We start from the raw sequence: 7,763 nt of genomic DNA, 5'->3' as shown, positions 1-7,763 counted from the left end.
TTGGTTCACTTATTGTATACTTTGAGTTTGGTTTCATAAATCGCAGGGTATATGTTGGTTTTATTGTCGACAATCAGTAACACATGATGTCCTGATCTTTGCAATTGGCAAATACACACATTTAAATGCATATGTAAATCACTTCATCAACAACAAGTGCCACTTTCTATTTCTGAGGAAATAAATTGGTTCGAATTAAACATGTGCCACTTTTAATATATGAAATCTTAGAGCATGTATTTGGTAGCATGTAGCCTCAAAGTTTTTCTGAATTTAATTTTTACAAGTACCAAATCGTGTCATACATCCCACAAGTTGTCATCAATATCCTTACCATACGATAATGCATGCCCATATATTCACACTTGGGAATAGAGAGACGTGCGAGATGTGGTAGGAAATACAACCTCATGGGTGCGTCTAATGTCACTGGAGGCGAGTTGCACCAAGACAACGGTGTCGAGCCTGGCCTAGGATGAGGAAGGTGGTGGTGGCGCTTGGCGGACGTTGTCTCCGGTTGCACAAAATTCATATACGGGAGGGATGTCATTGAGAGATCGATTGATGATTCCAATTTTGATGCACTTTCTGACAGCAACTCCTATTTGGATGCACTTCCACCTATATAAGGTATTTCTATCCCCACTTTCTGACAGCAACTCCTATTTTAAGCAAGATGAATATATGAAGTAAGATTCTTATTGTCATATATACATATAGTGATGAAACACTATATATCCACTCCAATTTACGTATGCAAAAGAGAGGGAGGAAGCCAACTATGAGTAATGTTAAGGATGAGGAAAAGCAGTGAATGATGTCTTTGTAGGAAAAGGATGTTGTCTTGTTAGAGAGATATCTTGTGGTGGAGAACTACGAAGCAACAATACTACATCCAATGCTTTGAGAAGCTCAAGGAAGATATCACAGGGTGGTGGCAAGGTATGTCTTCATGAAAGAAGATGATCTTAGCCATGAGGAGTGTAAGGAGTATTACCCGGAGGTAATTATAACCAAGAAAGAAATTGCACACTAGTTTCCTTTAGATTCTATGGGACCAAGCATGAAAATGACACAATCACAATTGTACTTTTCATATGTTGAGCTCTAAGGCTAGAAAGGAATTGGATTCTACAATACTCGTGCAGAATATAGTGATATTCTTTATGAGTTGGAAGTCTTCTTTTGCACAATTGTATTCTCTTGATCTTGGATTTTTTTTTGTCAAACAAGAACATGTAGTTAAGCAATTTCATTGTCGGAAGTTTGCACATATGTGTTTTAGTGATTGTCAATAAGTGTCCTTATCCGACAACCTATGTTTAGCAAATAATTACAACCTTCAATGTTGCTTCGCATATTTTTAGCCAACACATGCTTACGGATTAGCTTTGCTTTATATATATTTTTGGAGTATTTGCATGCACTTTAGTAACACATGACCTTTCATATTGTTGCATAATAATCGATGTCTATGTTAAAAAAACCTCAATTATAACCGTGAAGTATTGTATTACATTCACCAAACATTTCTCACTAAAATTTCTCTGACATATGTTCTTGACTGTGCCCGTTGAATGAAGGATGGCCTACGAATGACATTACCAAAAAAATATGACTATTCTTTACAGGACATGATATATGGTTCCGCTTTAATCCCACGCGCATCTAAAGGAGTTCCCGTACCCTCCTTTGAACCACAACTCATATCTTGATCAAGATCAATATATTAGGACAGATACTTCTAGTTGTATGATTCATTTGTAGGGCTCGAGTAGAAGGGAATGAGGTATGTCCATGTTAGTATATATAACTTAATTCTATTATCAGGATGCTATTATTTTCATATTTTTGGAAAGTGGTTGTTACAATTTCTAATTTAAATTGTTAACGTGTGAACAAGACAAACCCTTCTAAGTAGAGAACACTCATTGGTTCGGTTATTGTATACTTTGAGTTTGGTTTCATAAATCACAGGGAATATGCTTGTTTTTATTGTCGAAAATTGGTAACACATGATGTCTTGGTCTTTGTTATTAGCAAATAGACAAATTCACGTGCATATGTAGGTCACTTCAGCAGCAATAGGTGTCACTTTCTATTTCTGTGGAAAAAGTTTGGTTCCAATTAAACATGTGCCGCTTTTAATATATGAAATTCTTAGAGCATGTATTCGGCATCATGTAGCCTCAAAGTTTTTCTGAATTTAATTTTTACAAGTACCGAATCTTTTAATTCATCCCACAAGTTGACAACAATATCCTTACTGCAAAAATATCATGGCCATATATTCACATTTGGGAATAGAGAGAGGTGTGAGATGTGGTATCAAATGCAACCTCCTGGGTGCGTCTAATGAACCAGAGGTGAATTGCATCAAGACAACAGCGTCGAGCCTGGCATGGGATGAGGAAGATGGTGGCGGGGGTTGGTGGACATTGTCTCCAGTGGCACAAAATGCATATACGGGAGGGATGCCATTGAGAGATGGGTTTGTGGTTCCAATTTGGATGTACTTCCACATATATAAGGTATTTCTATCCCCACTTTCTGACATCAACTCCTATTTTGAGCAAGATGAATATATGAAGTAAGATTCTTCTTGTCATATATACATATAGTGATAAAACATTATATATCCACTCCAATTTAAGTAGTCCAAAGAGAGGGAGGAGGCCGACTATGAGGAATGCCAAGGATGAGCAGAAGCAATGAATGATGTCTTTGTTGGAAACGGATGTTGTCCTGTTAGAGAGATATCTTGTGGTGGAGAATTATAGAGCAACAATAGTGCATCCAACACTTTGAGAAGATCAAGGAAGAGAGCACAGGGTGGTGGCTAGGTATGTCTTCATGAAACAAGATGTTCTTAACCATGGGGAGTATAAGGAGTATTACCAAGAGCTAATTCTGACCAAGCAAGAAATTGCACTCTAGTTGGCTTTAGAATCTACGCGACCAAGCATGGAAACGACACAATCACAATTGTGATTTTCATATATTTAGCTCTAAGGCTAGCAAGGAATCGGATTATACAATATTCTTGCAAAATATAGTGATACTCTTTATGAGTTGGAAGTCTTGTTTTGCTTGAAGTCTTCTTTTGCTGGTCATTGTCCTTAGATCTTATATATTGTCACCTTTGAATAAATAATTTCCCATCTCAAAATTCAAGGTCATGTGTATTCCACTTTTATACCGCATGGATATTATTACTTTACTTACTAATTCTAAAGAGTGTGTTATGTTGAGCTTAATTGTAATTTTGTTGTCAAACAAGAACATGTAGTTATGCTATTTCATTGTTGGAAGTTTGCACATATGTTTTTCAGTGATTGGATTTAAGTGTCATAATCCGACAACCTATGTTTAGCAAGTAATTACAACCTTTAATACTGCTTAGCATATTTTTAGCCAACACTTGCTTACGTGTTAGCTTTGCTTTTTATATGTTCGGAGTATTTGCATGTGCTTTAGTAACACATGACCTTTCATATTGTTGGATAATAATCGATGTCTATGTTAAACACAACCCTTAGTTATTACTGTGAAGTATTGTATTACATTCACCAAACATTTCTCACTAAATTGCACTAACACATGTTCTTGACAGTGCCCATGGAATGAAGGATGGCCTACGAATGACATTACCAAAAAATATGATTATTCTTTAGAGGACATGACAGATGGTTCCACTTTGATCCCACGTGCATCTATATAAGGAGTTCTCGTACCCTCCTCCGAACCACAACTCATATCTTGATCAAGATCAATATATTAGGACAGATACTTCTTGTTGTATGATTCATTTGTAGGGCTCTGGTAGCTATTCACATAAATTATTCTCGGCTTCCTGCCTCAAGCACTTTGCATGCCCAAGAAGCCTAGCAGGTTCATGCAAAGATTCTTCGTCACGTGCATCACATCGATTGTAGAGTGGATCTTTAGGACTTTCAATATATAGGGTAGGTCCAAAATATAGATTTCTTCTTCCACATGGGTGTGTGTCTGTCAGCGTCATTCGGAACAGGTTATCCACCAGGACCCTTTCCAAAGATTGCTTTTAAATCCTTGACCATATCAACTATATCATCACCAGTACAGGGGACGGGCTTTTTCCGGTGATCTGCCTCACCTTTGAAATGCTTGCCTTTCTTTCTTAAGGGATGCCTGCTCGAAAGAAATCGACGATGTTCCAGGTACGCATTATTCTTATATTTGTCCAAATATAGATTTTCAGTATCATCTAAACAGTGCGTGCATGCATTGTATCCCTTATTTGTCTGTCCTATAAGGTTACTAGGAGCTGGCCAATCATTGATGGTTACAAACAGCAACGCTCATAGGTCAAATTCATGTTGTTTGTGCTCATCCCACACATGTACACCTTTGATATCCCATAGTTGTAAAAGTTCTTCAACTAATGGCCTTAGGTACACATCAATGTCGTTGTCGGGTTGCATAGGGCCTTGGATGAGCACTGACATCATAATGAACTTCCGCTTCATGCACAACCAAGGAGGAAGGTTATACATACATAGAGTCACAGGCCAGGTGCTATGATTGTTGCTCTGCTCTCCAAAAGGATTAATGCTATCTGCACTTATACCAAACCATAAGTTCCTTGCATCATCTGCAAACTCCAGCTACTTTCTCTCGATTTTTCTCCACTGCAACCCATCAGCGGGTACTCTCAACATCCCGCCTTTTTACGGTCTTCTTTGTGCCATCGCAACAACTTGGCATGCTCTTTGTTTCTGAATAGACGTTTCAATCGTGGTATTATAGGAGCATATCACATCACCTTGGCAGGAACCCTCTTCCTGGGGCGCTCGCCCCCAACATCACCAGGGTCATCTCGTATGATCTTATACCGCAATGCACCGCATACCGGGCATGCATTCAAATTCTCGTACTCCTCACTGTGGTAGAGGATGTAGTCATTTGGGCATGTGTGTATCTTCTGCATCTCTAATCCTAGAGGGCAGAGAACCTTCTTTGCTTCGTATGTACTGTCAGGCAATTCATTATCCTTTGGAAGATTCTTCTTCATTATTTTCAGTAACTTTTCAAATCCCTTGTCAAATAAACCATTCTCTGCCTTCCATTGCAGAAAATCCAGTGTGGTACCGTGCTTTATATTGGCATCTTCGCAATTTGGGTACAACCATTTTTTTATCCTCTAATATGCGGTCGAAGTTCAACTTATCATTTTCCCTTTCGCATTCTCTCTGTGCATCAACAATGACCAGGCGAATATCATCAGCGGACACATCTGGTGCCTCTTGATCTTCAGCTTCTCCCATTGCAGTATCACCGTATTCAGGGAACATAGGATAGCTGTCATCATCCTCTTCTTCTTCATTGTCTTCCGTCATAACCCATCTTTCTCTGTGCTTGGTCCAACAATTATAGTGGGGCATGAAACCGGACTTAAGTAGGTGGAACTGAAGGGTTTTTGAGGAAATGTAATTCTTCGTATTCTCACAGACAGTACATGGACAATACATAAAACCATTCTGCCTATTCGCCTCAGCCACATCGATAAAAGTATGCAGGCCCGTAATGTACACGGAAGTGCATCGGTCACTGTACATCCATTGCCGGTTCATCTGCATTATATAATTAAGTATATCAAAAACCATTACAGAACATCATGAATAGAGAAATGACCAAGTTAATACAAGTTCATCATATTAAAACCAAAGTAGTAGTGATCAAATGTTATTACTGCAAAAATAAATACATAAAGTTCATACATAGTTCTCATAAAACAACATACAATTATCTGGAGCATCTAAAACATACATTGAAACTAATACAACTATGTAAAACATTTAAATGCAACAACAAATGCGATCAAAATCGCAACTAAGGTAACAATTGATCCAATAGCATAATGATACTAGGCCTCTTGATCAATGGCGTATTTTCTAATCTTTCTAATCTTCAAGCGCATTGCATCCATCCGAATCTTGTGTAGATCGACGACATAGGAAACATCCAACTCCAATTTCATCTTCTCTTCTTCAATTCTTTCCAGTTTTTATTTCAAATATTTTTTTCTTTTTCAACTAAATTTAACCTCTCGACAAGAGGGTCGGTTGGAATTTCCGGTTCACATACCTCCTAGATAAAAATATCTATGTCAAGTTGGTCAGCATAATTGTCATAAACACTAAATGAAACAAATAGCTATAAAAGATAGTATACCACATCTGAATCATAGACCGGACGAGAGCCGGCAGGGCGGATATCAAAACCATGGCACTATATAATAACAAACAATAATGCAAGTAAGAAAATTATACAAGTAGCTATCAAAATCATACAAGTAAGAATTTTTTTCTTCTAAAAAAAGATAAGAACAAGAGGGTCACCACGGTGGTGCCGGCGACGAGATCGACGCGGGTGATCGACGGGGACGGGGATGGGACGGAACCCTACACATGTGCAAACTAAGAAGTTAATTTGAGCTCACATTGCATCTAAATCAAATAAACTCCCACATATATACACTCCTCAACTAAAACCCACAAATCACTCTACTTCTAGAGCATGAAATTAATTAGCTAAACTAGCAATGAGAGATGAAAGGATGAAGTTGCTAACCTTTAAGAACACTTGGATAGTTGGTGCACTGCCAAATCTAGACAAATCTTTGGGAAAATGGAGCTTGGAGGAAGAACAAGGGAGAAGAAAGAGGAGAAAGCTTAAGTATGGCATGGGCATTTCATCGAACACCTCATGTGCATAGGAAGGGAGAACAAAATAGCACACATATATCCCACCTTCTACGACAAAAAAACAAAGGAGAGGGCGGGCAAGGGCTAGGATATATATAGGCAAAACTTTAGTCCTGGTTGGTTTCTAATACCAGGAATAAAGGCCTGCCCTTTAGTCCCGGTTCTAGACACCAACCGGGACTAAAGGGGTTGCGTCATGCGCGGCACCCTTTACTCCCGGTTGATGTCTGGAATCGGGACTAAAGGTCCCATTCGAACCGGGACTGATGTCTGTCGAGCCCCGGCCGGTGTCCTAGCCGCTCGAATCGGACTCACTATAACACAACAGACATTACGAGGCATTCTAAAATGCCTCTAAATGACACAGAAATGCCTTTACATGTTTTTAGGGGCGTTCCTCCAAAACGCTAGAAATAACACCGAAGGGAAAGGTTAATGATGGTGTATTCCAGTAACGCCTCCAAAGAGCCGACGATGCACAGCGTTCTTAAAAGTGCCTCGAAAGCTCCCACGTTTCAGAGTCGTTTTCGGTGCAAACCCTCATTCAAACCCAGTCTAGTCATGGTCGGGATTGCCCCGTCACATCAGGTACTTTTGAAGCCACTCTCTGGTCTACATATATGGTATAGAGTCTGGCCACTTAGCGTTCTTCGTGATAAGAGTTGGGCCAACGGCCCATCAAGTCAAATTGAACTTTAATTCAATCAGCCTGCGCGAAAGGTCGCCTAGCTACCATCCTTACAATGGCGCCTTACATGTTTTTATGGTGAGGCAAATCGGAGCTTGAGGTACAAAACATGGGATACCATGAAAAGGTTGAGGGGAGAAAGCACGCTACCGTGGCTCTGCATGGGCGATTTCAACGAGATACTTCGCCAGGAGGAGCAAATGGGCCCTAATCCAAGGGATAGCGCTCAAATGGAGGGGTTTAGGGAGGCGGTGGATGTATGTGAGCTGGCGGACTTGGGCTATACCGGCTTAGACTGGACTTTTGAGAAGCGTGTTACAGGTGGCCAA

This window comes from Triticum urartu, chromosome 7A (assembly GCF_056163025.1).
Source record: "Triticum urartu cultivar PI428250 chromosome 7A, HENAU_Tu73, whole genome shotgun sequence".
Classification (NCBI taxonomy): Eukaryota; Viridiplantae; Streptophyta; class Magnoliopsida; order Poales; family Poaceae; genus Triticum; species Triticum urartu.
The sequence above is the reverse complement of the archived record's forward strand: the minus strand, read 5'-3'. Positions refer to the sequence as shown.